The following is a 22,045-nucleotide window of genomic DNA, read 5'->3' as shown; positions in this document are numbered from 1 at the left end:
AAAGTTCACTGAAGAAAATCATGTCTTAAAAATTAGAATTGGGCAAATAGAAGCTAATAACTTCATCAGACATCAAGAAACAATCAAAGACAAATGAATGAAAAAATTGAAGGAAATGTGAAATATCTCATTGGAAAAACAATTGACCTGTAAAATAAATCCAGAAGAGATCATTTAAGAATTATTGGACTACCTGAAAGCCATGATCAAAAAAGGAGCTTAGATATTATCTAGACTATTAGTCTAGAAGCAGAGGGCAAAATAGAAGTTGAAAGAACCCACTGATTACCTCCTGAAAGATTTCACAAAAGGATAACTCTCAGGAATATTATAGCCAAATTCCAGAACTCCCAGATCAAAGAGAAAATATTCTAAAACCCCAAAAAGAAACCATTTCAATATCATGGAACCAGTGTTAGAATAAAAGAAAACTTAGCAGCTTCTATATTAAAAGATCAAAGGACCTGGAATATGATATTCCAGAGAACAAAGGATCTCAGACTTCAACCAAGAATTACTTACCCAGTAAAAACTGAGCATAATCCTTCAAGGCAAAAAATGTATATTCAGTGAAATAGAGGCTTTCAAACATTCCTGATAAAAACATCACAACTGAATGGAAAATTTGACTCTCTAATATGAGGCTCAAGTGAAGCATAAAAAGGTAAGCAGGAAAGAAAGATCAAACGCCATTCATTAAGATAAAACTGTTTACATCCTTATATGTGAAGATAATTCTAACTCCTAAAAACTTTGTCTTTATTAGGGAAGATATAAGGAGTATACATAGACAGAGGGTAAAGGTAAAACTAAAACTATTCCACATAAAATGCATGAAAGAGTTTTTTCGTTGAAGAGGAATATGGTAGAAGTGGAGGAGGACAGCACTTGAATCTTACTCTCATCAGAATTGGCTCAAACAGAATCAATTGGATATAGAAATCTTACACTAAGGAAAGTGGGAGCAAAAGGAGATAAAAGAAGGGGGAGACTGGTAGAAAAGAGGGTATATCAGGAGACATGGTGATTAATTTTGAAGATGGAAAGAATGAAAGGAGAGGGGAAAAGTTAAATGAGAGGAATAGAATGGATAGTTATAGTGAACAAAATTTTTTTAACAAGTCTCCCTAATAAAGGCCTCATTTCTCAGATACATAAAGAAATGTCATTCCCCAAATGATAAATGGTCAAAGGAAATGAACAGGTAGTTCTCAAAGTAATTAAACTCTATAGTTGTGTGAAAAAATGCTCTAAATCACTATTAATTGGAGAAATGCAAATTAAAACAATCCTGAAGTACCACCCAATAACTATTAGATTGGTTCTCATTACAGAAAATGAAAATAAAAAACATGGAGAGGATGTGGGAAAATTAAGACACCAGTACACTGTTGGAGCAATTGTGAACTGATTAAACTATTCTGGAGCACAATTTGGACCTATGCCCAAAGGGCTACAAAATAGTACATACCCTTTGACCCAGCAGTACCATTACTAGGTTTGTATCCCAAAGAGATAAAAAATAAAAAGGTGAAGGACCTATGAGTGCAAAAATGTTTAAAGCAACCTTTTTTTGTAGAGTCACAGAATTGGAAAGTGAAGTGATACCCAACCATTGGGGAGTGGCTGAGTAAGTTATAGTATATGACTGAAATTCTAACAATATGTAATAATTAAAGAAGTTAAATGATGAACAGGAGGAGCTCAGAAAAACTGGCAAAGACTTAACAAACTGAAGGAGAGTGAAGAAAGGCAATACTTTATGAAGAACAACTGTGAATAACTTAAGTTATTCTAAACAATACAATGATGCAAAACAATTCCAAAGAACTCAGGATAAAAAAAAATGCCATCTGCTTCCAGAGAAAGCACTAATGGAGTTTGAATCTAGACTAAAGAAAATTTTTACACCTTTTTTCCTAATTCTTTTGGTTCAAATTTCCTTTCAGAAAAGGATAAATGTGGGAAAAAATGTTTTACATAATTCTATGTGTAAAATCAAGACTCAAAATTCTTTTTAAAATGTTGGAAACTGGTTTTTACATGTAATTGGGAAAAACTAAATTGAATTTTACAAGAATAAAAATTCTTATAGTTATTCAGCTCAACAACACTTACTACATGTCAAGTCTGACAGCAGATTTCCTAAGGTTCCCTTTCTGCCTTTCCTAGTTATAATTGCCCCTGAGCTATCTTGGAGCCATTTTTAAAGTTGACTGCTTGCTCTGCCACTATAGAATTAAAAATTTTTTAAATGCCACTATTTCTTAAAATTTGGATCCAAGCCAAATATTGCAAGAACATCTAGTGTTGATCAGATATAAAATGCAAATGATCAATGCCCTGAAGATATCATAAGACTGGGTGCTAATATTTATATCTGGAATTTATCTTAATTAAACCAATAGTAATTGTGGTAAAGAAAGTACAAAGTAGTGGCAGCATATATCAGTGAAAATCTGATGAACTATCACCTCTACAAAGAAACTAATCAACTCTAATTAAATTTGGTTTTCCTTCCCATAAAATATGAGGATAATTCTGATTTTTTCTTCTTTTAATGAAAGAGAAGGGCAATTTAGATTTTTCACCCAATGTAAAGAAAAGGAGGTTGGAAGAAAAAAATGAGAAAGGGAAAGAAAGGGGAAAGGAGGAAAGAGGTTGGAAAAGATATTCATAAGGATAATTTTGGCTCTCTTCTGGGGACCCAGAGTAGGTATATTGGAAAGAAAAGAAGACTTGAATTTTAATTTCTAAATAATTCATTTATTTTAGAAAGAAAAAGAATTACCTAACCAAAGACGTAATTCAAGTTAAGATGTGCCAGACCTCTTCAAGGACCTATTTCTTCAGCTTCCATGTAATATAACTGTTTTATTCTATAATACACTGTTAAAAGTCTCACAAAATGATACAGCATGTAATATTTCTGGTACCTCGCCTTACCTATTTTAAACCTTTTCTAGGAGAAAAGCAGGAGAAAATGCCAATTTTCCTCCAAATTAGAAAAGTAATTTCAATAGGTGAGTGGCTAAAAAAAAAAGATCTTTTCCCTAACCTTTCCACAGTTAGATTCCACAAGAATGCCAGAATATATCTCTATTTGCAAAATCTCTTTCATACAAGTACTTACTAACACTTTATTGAGAAATGCATTAAAATTCATGATGTTTTTATGATTTCACTCTTGTTCTCAGTCTTTGGCCAAGGGGTTGCCCAATTCCACGTCTGTAATGAAGTATAAAACCTTATCCATCTTGTAACATTTATTGTAAAAGATTGGAGGACTGAAAAAACAGGGGATATGGAAGGTTTGTAGAAGGGAATGAAGGAGTTGAAGTGTGAGAAGGAATATGACTACTGGTGAGGTAAAGGAGAGAGATGCCTCCTACTGAGAGGCTATATTTTGAACAAAATGGGGTGTCCAAGAAATGAGCCACTTATGATAGCCTGCGGGGATGTCTTCTCGCTGGATTGCTGCCAAAGTTGCCCCAGAGCATATAAGCACAGACCCTCCTGAGGGACAAGCCTTTCCCTAGAATTTGGTCTCTCAGCTGGGGTCCAATAAGGACCATTTGTAATTGGATGACTGAACTGAGGTTCAGCTCCCTTTATGCCCCAGAAAAGATAGTCCACTTATCTGACTGAGATATTCAAATAAGATAAATTTTAATAACCAGTTCAGATTGGAGAGGTATCAGGGAAAGGGGGAAAGGGATGTCCCTAAATAAGGTTGGAGTCTCAGCTTTGGAGTTGAGGCCAGGCCTTAAAGGCTGATGGAGGGTTTCTCTTATTCCTGTCTACACTATATCTGTGCTAATTTTCTTAATTTCAAAATCATAGTAGTAGACAGCAATTCAGCAGTAGACAATTCATACTATAACATCAATATGACAAAATGAATAATATTGAAGACAAAAACTTGTAAAGAATGAATGAGCAGAAATAGATAAATAATTTACATAACACCAAAAGTAAAAAATCTTTGAAAGCTGAAAGAACTATGATCATTGTATGATCAATCAATACAATGACCATAAGTGATTCCTGAGAGCTGATGGTAAATCATGCCAACCAGTACAGAAAGATGATGGATTTCAATTACAGGATAAAACATTTATATTTTTGAATGCAGATATTAGGGCAGCTAAGTGGCAGAATGGATAGTGTACTGGAACTGAAGTCAAGAAGACTCAACTTTCTGGGTTCAAATCTGACCTCAAACATTTTACTAGCTAAGTGAACCTGAGCAAGAAATTTAACTCTATTGGCCTTAGTTTTCCCACCTGTAAAATGAGTGGAAAACGGAAATAGAAAATAGCTCCCATTTCTCTACCAAGAAAACCCAAAATAGAATCACGAAGAATCAGATATGTCTGAAAACAAATGAACAACAACAAAACAAATTGCAGCCACTGGGGGAGTTTGTTTTGTTTGTTTGTACATATATGATTCAAGAAGTTTGGGTTTTTTCCCTCCAATAGCATGGTATTGAGAGGGAAAGAAAATAGATTTCTCTTCATTAAAAAAAAAAAGGTGGGCTGATACAGATGCATGTATTTTTAAGTGATGGAACTGTATTATTAGTTTTATGTAACTATATTTCCTTGTTACAAAAGACCTCTAATGAAGTCAGAGCAATCTCTAAGAGTTTGTAATATAAAAACAAAACATAGAAATACAATTGGAAGTGACCAAAAAATAAATCTACTGACTGACCTAGGGTAAGTATAAGGTACAATAATTATACATTTAAGCAAATGTACATTTAGCTGTAAGTACTCAAATGTACTTGAGTCCTAAAATCATAAAAAAATGGAAGTGAAAATTGTTGAGTATCAATATATTAGTATTTTATCTTGTAAACTAAACAATGACATCTTGATGTTTGATATTTCTCAAGTTTGGTTTTATAGGTATCCCTTCTCCTCCTCTTCCCTCTCTCCTCTCAAGGAATATTGGAAAATCCTCTAAAAATTAAGCATCTCAAAAAATAATTAAATAAAAATGATTTTTAAAAATTTAACACAAAATTCATTTTAAAATTCATTTTAATTTTAAAGAAAACACAAAGATCACTTTGGGAGTGGCAGGCAGGGTTGTCATCAAATGAAAAATTAAAAAGATTTTCCCCAGAGTTAATTGGTGAGCAGCCTCATTAGCCTGATTTTATTTGCACTTGCTGAAGTAAGTTGCCTCCTACCCTTTCAGGTCCAATATTTCCCTCCTCCCTCCTCCCTGCTGTCATCACCTCCTTCCTTTCCTTCCCTCTTCAGGCACCCAGTGCCCTGGAATTCTCTCCTTTCTCCCTCCCCCTCCCCAACAAAACCTATTCAATTCCAATAGGAAACAAGATCTGACAGATCAACTGGACCATGTTCAAGGATGAGAGCTGCAAGGGCTTCTGTTAGATGAGCCTCCACATTCCTCTGGTGAAACTGTGGAACTAGTACCTTTGGGCTGCCTCCTCAAGCATTCCATTGCTAATACTACTTCTCTAATGTCTGGGAACGCATGGTTCATTACTGTCATTTGGTAGGACATGCTGAGGTGTCCCATTAACCTTTCACTTTTTAGACTCTCAACTTTGCTATTAGCCTTTCTTAAACAAGCAGCTTTTTGGAAACAAGAATTGTCTGAGAAAACAGGCAGCTTCCCACACCCCTATCGGCAATGATCCAACACAAAGCAGGAATTTCAGCCTGCAGGCCTACAAGAATGAAAGTATGACAAGGTAAGTCAAGAAAATTAACTTTATTAGAAAAACTCACCACTGAAATCTAGAAGAATTAGCTATTAATGGAGCTGATCAAGTCACAGGATCATCTAACTAGCACTAGAATGGAACTTAAAGGCCATGTAGTCCAGCCTCCTAATTTTATAAATGCAGAAAAAATAAGTAAAATGACTGGTCCAATTTTCCATAGTTCAAAAGTGTCTGAGATAAGATTAGAATCCAGGTCTATTTGATTCTTAGTGGTGTAGGGGGTGTTCAGGGAGGACTAGCATCTCTAGTATGAGGGCTGACAGAGCCCTTTTCAGTACTGCTCATCCACTTTTAGTGTCCACCTGGCACTCAACTGTCACCAATGACTCCAAGAAGCTGTGGTATGTTCTATGGTCACATACTGGTAAAACCATCTCCACAGAAGGGCTACACCAGGTTGAAGGTAACCAATAGGCTTCAGAATCCTCTCTGAATTAGGGGGATGTCTACTATAAGCATGTGAAGACTTCCCTGGTGAAAAGGGTGGATAAGCACAATTTGTTCTGGGGGCCATGAAGGTGACTGTAGTAGATGCTGTCGAGGGCTTAAAGCTTGGTCAGATATGGAAGATGCCAAAGTCATCCACTGCATCCCAGGTCATCACTAGTCATCCTGACTTTTGTCTTGCTAATGAACTTGGAAAACTCTGGAAGAGTGAGGATGATGACTTTGTGCAACTCTGCCTCACCTAAATCCATTTTGTGTACAAGTCAGGATATCATACCATAATGTCATTAGTCGTCTTTGAAGCAAAGGACAACCAATAACTTCACTCTAAGTTCAATGCCCTATCCATTAAAGAGAATTTGGGAAAGGGAATTCAGAATAGGACAGGCTAGAAGGATAGTGGAACAAAAGAAACAAAAGAGTAAATACAACTGAGAAAAGTCTAGCAACACTAACGGAGTGAGAAGACAAGGGTGGTTCAGAAGGTCCCACAGACTGTATGAGAGATGAAAAGGTCTAGAAGTTATATGTAGGTGGTTCAGAGTTTACATGGGATAGAATGTCACAGGAACATAGGATTGAGAACTTGAATAGCCTTTGGAGACAACCTAATCTACCACTCCCATTTTGTAGATGAGGAAATTAAAACTAAAAAAGGCCAAGCAATGACTAAGTCAAGGCCACACTGGTGGTAGCCAGTATCTGTCTGGATCCAGCCAGGTCTTCAGATTCTTAACTTAGTGGTTTTTATATTACAAAGAAATTCTAATTTATAACCTTCTTTCTTTCTTCTAGCTTAAGTGAACTGAGGAATTAGAATCCTAGTAAAAGTATATTTGGCTGAGGCAGAGATAGGCGATCCATTTTGTATTTGATTACACACAGATTCTAAATATTTGAGGGGTCATTGAGATCAATTTTATTTAACATTGTTGTAGAGATCTTCCAACTGTTCTTCTTCTTACTATGGAATGCTTAAAGGAGAATATGCTTTCCCTAGAAGTCCAGGCAAGACTCACTCTAGTCTTTAGGAAAAAATGGTATTACTCTTTCGTTTCTTTTGTTCCATTGTCTTTCTAGCCTTTCCTAATCTGAACTCCCTTTTCCCAAATTCCCTTTAATGGATGGGTCACTGAACTGAGAGTCAAGTTGTTGTCCATCCTTTGCTTAAAGAAGACAAATGGCATCACAGCATGATATCCTGACTTCTTAAAGTCCCATAAGATGAGATTCCTGCTTTCTGTGGTCAACCAATTCTTTTTTTTTTTCCAAGTAAGGCCCACCTTTGGTCAACCAATTCTTAGAATTTGTAAAGAAAAATAAAGAAGGGATGAGGATAAAATTATTTTTATCTTTGCTACATTGCCTTGATATTTGGTTTGAGAATGGGAAAGACAATTTTTCATTTATCTTAAGTTTAAGGTAGTCCATGTGATGTTGGGTGACATAATAGATAAGAATAGAGCATATACATTCTGTGTGAAATTATAAACTTTCTCTTGTTTAAAAGGATTAAACTATTTGTAGCATTATAAGGCATGAATCAAAAAAAGTCCCTGTAGAAAAATCAGCTTTATCCATGAAGTACTTTTGAAGCCAGTTCATCCAAAATAAGTAGCCTGGGTAGACTTTGGAAGACTCTTCTTTAATATGATCAAATATATATATATCTAAAAATCAAGAGCTAGAATTTTTTATAGTAGAACAAGACCTCAAGTATTAGAAACAGGGACAAAACCATCATTCTTCTTTTCCCTTCTATTATTTATGGAGTTCTAGCAATGTTCACTAGAGCAATAAAAATTAAAAGTATGCACAATGACAGATAAGACAAAATTAACCCTATTTGAAAAGAATGTGACAGTGTATTTAGAAAACTCTAGAAAATCTGTTGAGAAACTGAGGATTAATACTTTTAGTAAAATTGCACATCCACAAAGAACACTAGTGTTTCCATGTAGTACTAATAAAAAAGCATGATAAGAGAACTTCTTTTTAAAATAGGTACAAAAAGTATGTTTGACACTGAGAACTGCCACTCACTCAGTCTAGCAAATTGAGCGTTTTACATGCTCATTAATTCTAAAGGGTACATCTGTTCTGAAACCAAATATACAGTCTGGACCAGTTTCAATCTTGGGAGAGGTGGAGATTCCTGGATTTTTAATGTGTCTATATTGGAGGATGTGAGCCTCTCTTTTTTTACACTTAGTTTTTTAAATCCCAAACAATTTATTTGAATTTAAGATTATTGTTCACATCTATGGCCTCCTCAAAGGAAAGAGTAAATAAATACTCAAGAAAATAATATGAATACCCCAAAGAGATAATAAGGGGAAAGACTTGCACAAGAATATTCATGGCTACACTCTTTGTGGTGGCAAAAAAAAGAATTGGAAAATGAGGGGATGCCCTTAGATTGGGGAATGGCTGAACAAATTGTGGTATCTGTTGGTGATGGAATACTATTGTGCTCAAAGAAATAATGAACTGGAGGAATTCCAAGTGTACTGGAACAACCTCCAGGAATGGATGCAGAGTGAGAGGAGCAGAACCAGGAGAACATTGTATACAGAGACTGATACAATGTGGCACACTGAATGTCATAGACTTCTCTACTAGCAACAATGCAATGATCCAGGACAATTCTGAGGGACTTATGAGAACAAACACTATTCACATCTAGAGAAAAAACTGTGGGAATAGAAACACAGAAGAAAAACAACTGCTTGATCACATGGGTCGATGGGGATATGATTAGGGATGTAGACTCTAAATGGTCACCCTAGTGCAAATATCAATAATATGGAAATAGGTCTTGATCAATGATACATGTAAAACCCAGTGGAACTGCATGTTGGCTATGGGAGAGGGTTGGGAGGAGGGGAGGGAAAGAACATGAATCATGGAGCCATGGAAAAATATTCTAAATTAATTAATTTAATTCAATTTTTCAAATCACACACACACAAAGAAAATAATACAAATCAGATATGAGACAGGTAGTTATTACATATGCACAAAAGACATGTTAAATACATAATACAAGGACAGATCTACCAAAAATACAAACTTTTAACACAAAAATGAAATAATAATAACTATAATATTCTGGGAATTAATACCTAAAACCATCTTAACAAGGTGTTTTCAGAATTCTTAAATAGGCATTTTACACTTCACCTTGGCTCTGATTTGTCTCCCTTAAAGTCCACTTTATACATATGCATATGTATCTCTTCTTTTATTTATGGTTATCTTCTCCAATTCAGAAGCTTCTCTTCTCTCCAGTCAGTGCTATTTGCATTCACAAGCCTGGACATACTCATCAGAACTATGATGTTCCATCATCAACTCAGGAAAGAAAGCCAAAGTGAAAAAGGAAGCCAGGGCCCAAGTACGAGCTCACTTAGTTGAACTCATGATCTATTGCAGAGAAAGAGTATTACTATTTCCCCACCACTTCACATTCACCTTAGTGAGAGGAAGTTGATTGGAGCTAGGTGGCAACTACATGGCACAAATGATAGAATGCCAGGCTTAGAGTCAGGAAGACTTCTCTTCCTGAGTTCAAATCTGGTTTCAGACCCTTTCTGCCTGTGTGCTTCTGGGCAAGTCACTTAGCCTTGTTTGCCTCAGTTTCCTTATCTGTAAAATGAGCTGGAGAAGGAAATGCCAAAGTGCTCCAGTATCTTTGCCAATAAAACCCCAAATGGAAACATAAAGAGTTGGACAAGACTGAAATGACTGAACAAGAGTTGATTTAAAGCAAGAGGGCAAATCCAAGGTTTCTCTGCTTTTTAATCCTTTTTTTCCCTACTGTCATGAGGCAGGAATAGGACCAAGAGATCACTCAGAGTTTGTTGTGTCATCTCAAAACATAAAGTTCTTTCAGCACAGGGTCACCATGTAGCAAGACAAGAAACAGCCAGGAAATGTCCTCTTTAGCACTTACTCCAAGTGATGAATTACACATGTAGTCAGCCAGAAGCAGAGAGGGGCTTCCACAGGATGGCCCTCATTACACATGAAATATCCAAGAGTTAACCATTCAAGGTATTAATATGATCTGTATAAATATAAATAAAATACTCTTAACAGAAATAAATGAACACAAATACAGTTAAATGGGGGGAAAGCACTTCTTATGGTTAAATTGTGCTAATTTAATAAAAAAAACTATCTGTATAATTAATGTTATACTGATTAAAGTATCAGGAGTATACTTTATAGAACTAAATGAAACTATTTAAAACCACACTTGGAACATATATTACCAGCCTTCTTGTAGGAAGGGAGAAAAGAATGAGAAATAGATTTTTGAAGTGAACACTTCTCTTGGATAAGCATACTTATATATTTATAAGAAATCATATGTATTATATTCTTTTATCACATATTATATTGTTATATATGTTTAAAATGGTAACTCAAGCAATACATTTGAAGCATTAAAAGTATACATCTCAAGAGAAATCATGAGAAAAAGCATCGGGTAAGTGTTTTATATAACATTGTGCAAAAATCAGATTAGTCTTGTCATCAAAAATATTTGAAACTGTTTAAAGAAACAAAAAATATCTCAGTGGAACAGATTAGATGAGCAAGAATTGGAAACAATAGAAAACAGTGGCTGAATGTTTGATGAATCCAAGAACCCTTTGAGAAGACCCTCTTTTGGGGGCAGGTATTGTTTAAATATTTTAATTGTTAATATTTGATAAAAACTAGTTTTCCACTCACTGTTTTTTTTGTCTTTGTCTTAATTGATTGAAGTGATTAAAAAGCTTTTAAATTTTATGTAATCAAAATTGTCTATTATAATTGTTTCTTGCTCATATTTAATTAAAAAAAATTCCCCCTAGCCATAGTTGTGAAAGTATCTGATCTCACTCCTTGCTAGTTTTTTAAGATAAAAGCTTTTATATTCATGACAACTGGAGAATGGAAAGCACATTTCTGGGGGGAAAACTTCCACTATCCACTCTGCTTCCTGCCCAAGATTAAACCATACTTTGTAACAGAGAAAAACAATTTCACAAAAACATGATACAGTGATCACATAGACTAATTTGGCAATTTATGCAACATTGTCCTCTACTAGTTCCCAAGTAACCATAGTTGGAAATAGAAATTAGGTTTAGAGTAGAATGACATCATGGCGTACTGAGTTCTATGACCTCTAAGTTCTCTTCTGATTCTAAATCTGTGATCCTGTGTTTGAACTTACACAGTTTACCACAATGACCTCAAAATGGGTATGTAGCCTGAATACAAAGGTTCATATTATAAACAATTAGAAGAGAATGAGATCAGATACCTTTCACAATATGTCCTCAGTCAATGCTAAAGGTGACTATGATATAGATAATTTTGATTGCACAAAATTTGAAGACTTCTATATGAATAAAATCAATGAGAAATAAATTATAGAGTAGGAAAATATGTGCACCAAATATTATCAAAAGAAGTCTGTTATTCAAGACATACAGTGGATTGAAATAAATATATAACAATAAGAGCCATTTTCTGATAAATGTGTCAAAAATGTGTTTACTTTCAAAAGTTGAATTACAAACTATAAATGACCATTCAAAAACATGCCCCAAATAACAAAGAGTAAAAGAAATGCAAATGAAAACAAGTCTGAGCTTTCATCTCATTTCTTGCAAATTAACAAAGATCATAGATCATGGGTATAGTCAGTATTGGAGGCTCTTGGTTCCATTGACATATTTTGGTTGAACTGTGAATTGGCCCAGCCATTCTGCATATCACCTTATAATTATGCAAGAACTGTGACTAACCTGTTTGTATCCCTTGATCTAGAAAATTTAATACGGAGCATATATTATTTCAAGGAAATAGACAACAGATATGAAGGTGCCATATATACCAAAATGTACATTACAAGTGTGCTTTGTGGTAGTAAAAGAGCTAAGAATAAAGTAAGAGTCCATTGACTTAGAAATACACAAGAAAAACCTGTGTAATATTAAAATGATCAAATATAATTTTTCCGTAAGAGATAATTACTAAGAATTTCAGAGAAATGTGGGAGGACTTGGATGACTGGAAAAGAAATAAAATAAGCTTTCTAAAAAAGAAAAATAACAAACTACTAGCAATGTAAATGAAGAGACCTATAAAAGAAAGCCATACTCAGAGTACTTGAAAAACTGATGGCCCTTTGGAAAAGAATGAAATGTACCTACTCATGGAAAAGTGGTAGGGAATGGCTAGAGCAACATATTGCATACATTATTATATGAAGATTTATACTTGCTATATTCAGTATTTTTGTTTAATGATTTTTCTTTGTTATAAGGGAGGATTAAATCTAGAGGTGCTGGTGTGAGGTCAGACAAAAGGCACCAAAAACATTTTTAAAGTTATGTAAATTAGTGAATAATAATAATAAAATAAGGGGCTATGTGGGGAACATATTTTATCCAAATTCAGTTGTTTAGTCATGCTTGACTCTCTGTGATCCTATTTGGGGTTTTCTTGGCAAAGATACTGGGAAGCTTTGCTATTTTCTTCTCCATCTTAATTTATAGATGAGGAAACTAAAACAAGCAGATTTAAGTGACTATATAATTTATCCAAATTACATAGTATTTAAGAAGAAATATAGTGTTGTTATTAGCAAGTCTAAGCTAAAATCAGTTAAGAAGCTGTTTTATTTATCATCTTTGATAAGCAACTAGGGATCTGCATAACAAACTTTTTTGTACACAAATGCTACTACTAATATTTTTTTAAATGCTGGCAATCTCTTTTCTCTTAATATTAGTTAAATGAAACATCCCTCCTCCAAATCTACTTCTGTATGCTTAGCAAACCTCATTTTTAGATGAATATTGCAAAACAAAAACTATAGCCAAGATATAAGAAAATAATATGTAATGTCCAGTCATGCTCATCTAGTTATGAAGATACTTCAAGATCTATTGTCCCATCACCACAGTGTTATTTATCACTACCATCTTGGTCTACTCCTGAAGATTGAGACTCAGATCAAAAGGACTTTTTAGCAGGAGGATTCTAAGTCTTTTTTTATGTCATGAACACTTTGGTCATCTGGTAAATATTATGGATCTTTATCAGAGTAGTGAATTTATTTATTTATTTATCTAAACTTTTTCCTTCCATCTTATTTTATTTATTTGAAATTTTTTAATTAATTAATTAATTTAGAACATTTTTCCATGGTTACATGATTCATGTTCTTTCCCTCCTCTTCTTCAACCCCCCATCTGATAGCCAACAAGCAATTCCACTGGGTTTTACATGTGTAATTAATCAAGATGTATTTCCATATTATTAGTATTTGCACTAGGGTGATCCTTTAGAATCTACATCCCCAATCATTTCCCCATTGAACCATGTGATCAAACAGTTGTTTTTCTTCAGTGTTTCTACTCCTACAGTTCTTTCTCTGAATGTGGATAGCATTCTTTCTCACAAGTTCCTCTGGATGCCCTGGATCATTGCATTGCCACTAATGGAGAAGTCCATTACATTTGATTGTACCACAGTGTATCAAGTCTCTGTGTACAATGTTCTCCTGGTTCTGCTCCTTTCACTCTGCATCAATTCCTGGAGGTCATTCCAGTTCACTTTTACCTTCCATCTTAGAATCAATACTGTGTCATGGTTCCAACGCAGAAGAGTGGTAAGGGCTAGGCAATGGAGATTAAGTGAGTTGCCCAGGGTCACATATGTCTCAGGCCAGATTTGAACCTAGGATCTCTCTTCTCTAGACCTGGCTTTGAATCCATTGACCACCCAGCTACCCCTGAGAGTAATGTTTTTAAATGCATAATTATTTTCAGGGAATAAACTTTGACTTCAGGGAATGCTTTGTCCTAGTATTTATGGGAAGTGTCTGTTCCATGTTAAAAATGTCAGTTATTTTTAAGAAAAAAATTTAAACCCCTTAGAGCCCTGGGATTCCCATTTTCTCCCCAAAAAGTGCTTATTTTATTTGAATGTCTGGACACTGATGATACTGTTCCCTAGCCTAGAAAGCCTTCTTCTAAGACTATAATAAGAGACAGGAGACTTGGGCTGTTTTTCAGAATGCAAATGATAGCTATTTTTCTTCTCAATATTTGGCCATCGGCCTGCCATCCTACTCTATGCCCTTGCTCAGTCTTGGTTGTCACTCCTAAGGGTCCTATCACCATAATATCATCCTTATCACTACCATCTTAGTTTGCTCCTGAGTGCTGAAACTCCAGCCACACTCCCCTACAGCAAGGATTCTTAGGGTTTTTTGTGTCATAAATCCTTTGGTGGTCTAGTGAAGACTATAGACCTCTCTTGGGATAATGTGTGCATAAAATAAAACATGATTACAAATGAAACTAATTTTACTTAAGTAAAGGCATAATTTGTTCTCATCCATGTTCATAGACTCTTTGAAACCTATCTGCAAACCCCTTAAGAAATACATAGAGGATAGATTAATAATTCCTGCTCTAAGGAAAAGGCCACTTTTGCTCTCAATGAATTGCACTCAACCCCAGGAGCTGCTGTTCATGTAGAATTTCCCTCTGGGCACCCAGATTCTGAGTTATGGTTCTGCCTTTCTCATTTATCCAAATTCTGTTATCACTTTAAAACCCAGCTAAAATCCATTCTTTATCAAACAACAAATACATTTACTTCTGGTCTCAGCCCTGTTCCATAATGATTCCCTCCCTGGAATTCCTCTAGTATTTTAGGATAGCATGTAATACTCACTTGATTAATATTGGGTAGCATCCATTTGCCCTAATGGTTAATATGATATAACATGAAGGAAAAGTAGAGATAGGAAGCCCTCCTGGGCTAGGACTCAGTTTCAGTTACAAATGGCACACTCGAGGTAGGATTAATTCAAGATTAAGTAGCACAGAAGCTTAGAGGGACATGCGATTTCCTTGGGGCCTTTATACTTCTGTAGCTGACAGACCAGTGTCAAGTCCTTCCAAAAAAGTAAAGTAGTATTATGGTTGAGACTCTTTAATGAATCTTAGCCCACGTATTTGAGTTAAATCATGAGAGCCTCTGCTTCCTCAAAGGGGCACAAGAACTTGACCCAGACCTGATATGAGCTAAGCATTGGCCCAAGTATATATGTCATTCAAGGCTCTCATGCTGAAGGCGAAGCTGAGAATAAATGGTATTGGATCATGTGCAATCATATTACAGTAAACATATTGCAACTTTGGATCTCAATTACCACTTATGGAGCCAGCAAAATTGGAAATACAATCATCTCAGCTGCATCCAGAAGGATTAGGACCATTATGTAACTAGTGTCTCAGTAAGTCAATAAATATTTATTAATTACTCACTGTGTGTAGATACAAAGAAAGGAAAAATATAGTCCTTGCTCTTGAAAAGCTCACAATCTAATGAGAGAGACAATATGCAAACAAATATGTACAAATAAGATATAGACAGGATACATAGGAGATAATCAATAGAGGGAAGGCACTCAAATTTAGGGAGATTGGGAAGGGGGCATATTCTGGAGATATTACCTTGTTGCCTTACCAGTGGAATAGATATGGGGCGAGGAGGGGGGAGAGAGACAGCAACAGAAAGAGACAGAGAGAGAGAGAGAGAGAGAGAGAGAGAGAGAGAGAGAGAGAGAGAGAGAGAGACAGAGAGAGAGAGACAGAGAGAGACAGAGAGAGAGAGAGAGAGAGAGAAAGAGAGAGAGAGAGACAGAGAGAGAGAGAGAGAGAGAAAGAGAGAGAGAGAGACAGAGAGAGAGAGAGAGGGAGGGAGGGAGGGAGAGAGAGAGAGAGAGAGAGAGAGAGAGAGAGAGAGAGAGAGAGAGAGAGAGAGAGAGAAAGAGAGAGAGAGAGACAGAGAGAGAGAGAGAGGGAGGGAGGGAGGGAGGGAGAATAATCAATAGAGAGAAGGCACACTGGAATTAAAAGGGGTTGGGAAAGATTCCTATAAAATATGGGATTTTAGCTAAAGGAAGCCAAAGAACTCATGATCCAGAGATGAATAGGAAGTATATTTCAGGCCCAGAAGCCATTCAGTGAAAATGCTTAGAGATGTGAGATAGGAATGTCATATTCAAGGAACAGCAACAAGACCAGTGTGACTGGATCATAAAAGAATAGGAGAGGAACAGGATATATGAAGACTAGTAAGGTAGGAAGAGACCAAATGATAAGGACTTTAAATGGTGAATAGGATTTTTATTCTGGAGGTAATAAGGAGCCCTGGAGTTGTTTGGGATAGGGGTTGGGGGAAATGACACTGTCAGACCTGTACTTTAGGAAGCTTTGGGAGCTGAATGAAGGCTGGACTAGAAAGACTTGAAGGAGAATGACTAGCCAGCAGGCTATTGCAATAATCCAAAGGTGAGGTGATGTGAGGCTACGACAGAGGAGCAGCAGTATCAGAGGGTATAGAAGATATATTATGAAGGGAGACAATGTGGTCTATATTACTAGAGATTTTCAAGGAGAAGTTTGATGAGCTCTTGTCAGGTATGTTTTAGAAGGGGTCCTTGTCCAGATACAGTCTGGTCTAGAGCAACAGGCATCATACATTTTGGTCTCAGGATCCCTTTATACTCTTAAAAATTATTGATCATCCCAAAGCAATTTAACATAGGTTATGTCTACTAACGTGCAGCTAGATGGCACAGTGGATAGAATGCTGGGTTTTGAGTAAGAAAGACTCATCTTCTCAAGTTAAAATTCAGGCTCAAAACACTTATTAGCTGTGTGACCCTGGGCAAGTTACTTTACCCTGTTTACCTCAGCTTCCTCCTCTGTAAAATGAGCTGGAGAAGGAAACAACAAACCACTCCAGTATCTTTACCAAGAAAGCCCCAAATGGGGTCATTTAGAGTTGGACATGACTGAACAACAATAATATATCAACATATTTATCATATTAGAAATTAAAACATATTATTATTAGGAAATAGTTTTGCCCTTGTAGAAACCCTGAGAGGGTCTCAGGCATTTCTAACAATCTCTAGACTACACTTGATGCTTGAGAATCTCTGAAGTCCTTTTAAAAAGCTTTGAAATTCTATTATGTTTGATGTTCAGATGAAATATTGAACAAAAAGACTCATATTTGGCCTGCTTAATTTATCTGGCACATAACTATTCAGTTATAATAGGGGAGTGGGAGGAAAGGAGGCTGTAGGGGATAACTCTGAATACTCTAGAACATCCTGTCCCAATAACCCTAGCACTATTTATTGTCAACCTTGGCCAGCTCCCACTTAGAAAGTAAATATGGAGTATTGTTATATTGGAAAGTTTGTTTTAGATTTCTGCTGAATAACTGTATATACTATTCAAATAACTTTCATATTGTTCCCCATTAGACATGTATCCAAAACAAACATTCATATTAAAAAGTTCTAATCAAATCAGCCCCTTCTGATACATTCCTATAGTCATTAACCTCAAATACCATAACTTTCTTCCTATTCTTTGGTAACAAACTCAGTCATTGCTTCCTGTGCACCTTGTACTATGCCAGAGAGTGTGAGGTATGAGAGGAGAACCCAGTTCTTTTCTTGGGAGAAATATATCTTTTTTCTGTACATATAAAAATTACCTTATAGCTATCACAGAGTTGCAGAATTTTAAGAGGCAACACAACACAATGAAGTCAAGAAGAATTGGGTTCAAATTCTGCCTCTGGCACATACTGATTCTGTGATGTGGGGAGTTCATGTAATCTCTCAGTATTCCAGCCAACTCTTCTAAGCCTCAACAACTGCAGAACAATTACTGATTTGCCTTGGCAGTGAAAGTTTTCCACAGTCAATGTTTTCTATAATGATCCAATTACAGGTCCGGAGAGTCCAAAATTTTAATGTTGGAAGAGACTTTGAGTTTCAGCTGATCAGACATGTATTCCCCCCAAATAATTGCCACTACGATACACCAAATAACTAGTCATAAGAGCCCCTTCTAGAAGACCTTCAATGATGGGAAAGCCACTACCTCTTTGTGTAATCTGTTCTATCTACCCTTGGATAACTCATAGTTAGGAAATGTTTCTTGACATCAAGGCTAAATCTGCCCCTTTACTTCTTCTGCCCATTATTGCTGGTTCTCTCCTGGTCTCTCCTCTTGGGTATTGATTATCATAACATTTGTACTGAACATCACATTGTTTTCCCCATCCTTGTACATTCTATAACTAAATGCATTATAGAACAAAAAAAGTCTTAACTATTCTTCCATATCACAGTTCTTCAGATGCAACAGTGGTATGTTCCCTGTATGATCAGCTGTGATAGACTTAGCTACTATCAGTATTACAATGATTCAGGACATTTCTGAAAGACTTATGAAAAGAATGCTGCCACCTCCAGAGAAAGCCCTGTTGGAGTCAGAATGCAGATCGAACATGTGATTTTTCAATTGTTTATTTGGGTTTAGGTTTGGGGGTTGGGGTTTTATAAAATTATTCACTCATAAAAATGAACAATATGGAAATGTGTTTTGCATGATAATATACATATAAACCAGATCCAATTGATTGCCAGCTCCGGGAACAGGAGGAATGGGAGGAACAGAAAGGAGGGAGGGAGGGATACAATTTAGATTGTATAATGAAAAAATTATGTGGAAATTTGTTATTACATGTAATTGGTAAAATAAAATATCTTTATAATTTATAAAATTCAGTGAAAATTAAAAAAATAAATGTGTTCCCAGAATCTCCTCTTCTTCAGGCTAACCATCCAAATTTTCTTTCAACAATCTTTTGTTGAACAAATCCAACAACTGGATTTTAAATACTTCACTATTTCAGTTGTATTCTTTTGAAATTCTCCTTGTGGATGTCTTTTCTAACTTCTTCATCCTCAGTATAAAACTCCAGCTGTGACCTGTCCTACATTGAGGTCAGAGAATCTATCTCCTCTTTTGTATTAGTTAAAATCATATTAGCATTTTTGGGTGCCATATTATACTCCTGACTCACTTTGAGCTTGTGGTCCATTAAAAGCGCCAGATTTTTTTCAAACTGCTATCTAAACATGCTAGACATTCTGAGGCAGAGATAAGGAGGGAGAACATTCCAGGCACAGGAACAGACTATGCAAAGATAGAAGGCAGTCCAAAATAAAAACTGATGGAGTCTGAATCTGGACCAAAGTACATTATATTTTACTTTCTTCATTTTGTTGATTCAAGTTTTTTTTTTTCACAAAGGGGTTAATAAGGAAAAATGTTTTACATGATTGCACATGTAAAGTCACTATCATATTACTTACTGTCTCCGTGAGCAGGGAGGGGAAAAGAGGATGAAGGGAGAGAATTTGGGACTCAAATTTTTTTTAAAGACTGTTAAAACTGTTTTTACATGTAATTGCATAAAAATATGTTTTTAAAAAGAAACTAAAAAAAGAAAAAGATATGAAGACAGAACATAGATATTGCATATGGGGAACTAAATGGGTTAACTTGGCTGGAGTGTAGACAATAGTGAAGGGCTTTGGGCCCATATCATAGCCAAACTGGAAAGATAGGTTTGAACCAGTTGGCAAGGGTCCACTGAAACTTGTTGACATGGTCAAATCTGTGCTCTAGGAAGATCAATTTGGCAGCTGTGTGGAAAATGAATAAGAGAGAGCAGAGGCTGAATATAGAAAGAACAATTAGGAGGTTATTGTAATGGACCTGAACTGTGGGTGTTTGGAGTAAGGGCAGATCATTTTGTGGAGGTCGAATGAGCAGGATTGTGGGAAGATGGCAGCATGTTGTGATCTAGAGGAGCTCAATACCCCAACAAACACTCCCAGAAAAGCTCTAGAAATGCATCAGAAGAAATAATGATATAGAAAAGCAAATATAATCAGCTATAAACTCCTGTGCAAAATGTTGGCTTCTGGAACTATGCAGAAGCACATAAAGTAGACAGTCAAGAATAGGTGGAAAGACGAATAGGAAATGGGTTGGTCCTACAGCAAGAGACAAACCCAGAGCAACACCTGTCATACAGGGGACCCAGCCAAAGAAAAGATGAATACAGACAGTGTTTAGGTATTTCCAGGCTAATATAGCATACAGGCAATCTGGGCCCCAACTAGAGCAGGAGATAATTCCTGCAGAAAGTAAGCAACAGGGGATTCGTTGTAGCCACTAAACTAAGGATCAAACAGGACATATCTTCAACATCTAGGAATGTAGGAGGAAAATTTGAGCCAAGGACAAGTCCCTAATTCTGTAATTGAGGCTAGAGATATAAGTAAATACAAAAAAGAAGGAAAAAAGCAAAGCATAATAAAGTCCAAGGGGTAAATGCAAAAAAAGAAGGTAACATCACAAAATTTCAATTAGATCCTCAAAGAAAAGAAAGTCCTAGCCCTGGGCTACCAGAGTACCTATGATGATTGAAACAAGAGAAACAAAATGGAACAGCTGGGGAGAAAAGAATGCAAAGAGTACTAATACCTTAGATCAGACAGTGGTAAACTTTGCCCAAAAATTGAACTCCAGGAAATTAGAATCACCTATATGGAAAATAACAACTCTATGAGATAACAACAAATATTAAAACAAAATCAAAATATTGAAAAATAAAAGAAATTATAAAGTATATAATATTCCCAAAAAAGTTAACTTGTAAAACAGGTCAAGGAGAAATAACCCAAGAATCAAGAGTCTCCTTGAAAATCATTTTAAAAATAAGCATGGAAACTATATTTTAAGAAGTCATAAGTGAAAATGTATCAGATCTCTTGGAAGCAGAGGAAAAAGTGAAAATGAAAAGAATCTACCAAATAAAAGAAACTTCCAAATGAAAACTTCCAGGGATGTCATAGAAAAAACCAAGAGCCTCTAGGTCAAAGAAAAACTGATGCAAGTGGCCAAAAATGACATTTTAAAGAACTAAGGCAACATAGAATCATAAAAAAAAACAATTTGGCAATTGCCTCTTTTAAGGATAGGGGAGCTTGTAACATGACATTCCCAAAAGTGTAAAAGATAAATGTTTACCATTAAAAATAATATATCCAGATTGTAAAATCTTACAAGGGAAAAATATACTTCAATGAAATAGAAGATTTCTGAGCATTAGTATGAAAAGTCCAGAAATGAACAGATATTTGACACTGAAATATAGAAAACCAAGAGAAAAATAGAAAGGTATACACATTTGATCAAAACAGAAAGAACTATGTAAAGATAAATTAAAATAGAATCAATAATATATGACAGCTTTTGAATTGGGGATAGTGATGAAGAAAAGTCAAGGAAGACTTCAAGGTTACATAACTGGGTATATAAGAACAACGGTGCTCTCAACAGAAATAGAAATGTTGAAGTGTAGCATTAGAGGTAAAAAATAATGGCTTATGCTTTGGACATAATGGTGCCTGTTGGGTGTCTGGTGAAGAATTCAGCAGGCAGTTGTAGATGTAAGACTGGAGCTCAGAAGAGAGAAGAAGCCTGGATAGAGAGATAGATTTGGATAGAGAGATAATATGTATTATCTTGTAAAGATGACAATTAAACTCATAAGAGTTGATAATAGAGAGAGAGAAAGAAATTAAAATAGATGCTTGTTTGGTAGAGTGGTGTAGTGTTTGCACAGTATCATAAAAGCCTGGAGAAAAGAGAATGATGGTGGCCAACAGTTCCAAATATTGCAGGGATGTTTGGTTTATAAATGCTCTAAAATCTCACTGTCAACTTTTTGATTTTCCAAATTAGAATATAAATAATTGTATATAATAAGTCTTAACTCTATTAATAATGACTAATTCCATAAACTTTTCATTTCACTCATCTGAATTTTCATAATGATCTAAGGAAAGGATCATTTTTAGAT

Source organism: Monodelphis domestica, chromosome 2, assembly GCF_027887165.1.
Source record: "Monodelphis domestica isolate mMonDom1 chromosome 2, mMonDom1.pri, whole genome shotgun sequence".
NCBI lineage: Eukaryota > Metazoa > Chordata > Mammalia > Didelphimorphia > Didelphidae > Monodelphis > Monodelphis domestica.
This window is presented reverse-complemented; position numbering follows the sequence as displayed.